The following is a 481-nucleotide window of genomic DNA, read 5'->3' on the forward strand; positions in this document are numbered from 1 at the left end:
ATTCCCGTTTCAGTACTATTACACTCATACTGTTAATATTTTTGTTATTAGTATACAGCCGACATAATGTTGTATTTATGGCTTTAATTATATCACTAATGTTATTCTTCAGTAATTAATTTCACTGAGGCATTGCAGTTCAGTGAGCGTCTGATGTGTTTCCCTCCATTTTTCGTTTTTGTTTTTTCTTTTTATGTTCAATTTCCAGCATTTTTTTCCCCGAAATTACTGTAATGAAAGTGATTCGTCGGGACAGTGTCGATCAAGCGATACTCTTTGATGTTCAGTGTTCATAATGGATCTAGATGCGTTTTACTGTTATATTTGCTATCAATACTGATATGCTGGATAATGGTTTGTTTGTTTTTGCTAATCATAAATATATTTGGATTGGGATAATTGGATATATCGATCAAATTGAAGAGATAATTTTTCTTGTTTTGCTAGAATTATAGTCGGTAAATTTCGGCAAGCAATGTCT

The 481-nt window shown here is 31.8% G+C and overlaps 1 protein-coding gene across 1 annotated transcript in view; it reads right to left on the reverse strand.

Moving 5' to 3' along the window:
- The window catches only part of LOC119592355 (choline O-acetyltransferase-like), a gene marked incomplete in the record, with an annotated part of 212829 nt that overhangs the window by 140777 nt on the left and 71571 nt on the right, over positions 1–481 (reverse strand).

Source organism: Penaeus monodon, chromosome 30 (genome assembly GCF_015228065.2).
Source record: "Penaeus monodon isolate SGIC_2016 chromosome 30, NSTDA_Pmon_1, whole genome shotgun sequence".
Taxonomy (NCBI): domain Eukaryota; kingdom Metazoa; phylum Arthropoda; class Malacostraca; order Decapoda; family Penaeidae; genus Penaeus; species Penaeus monodon.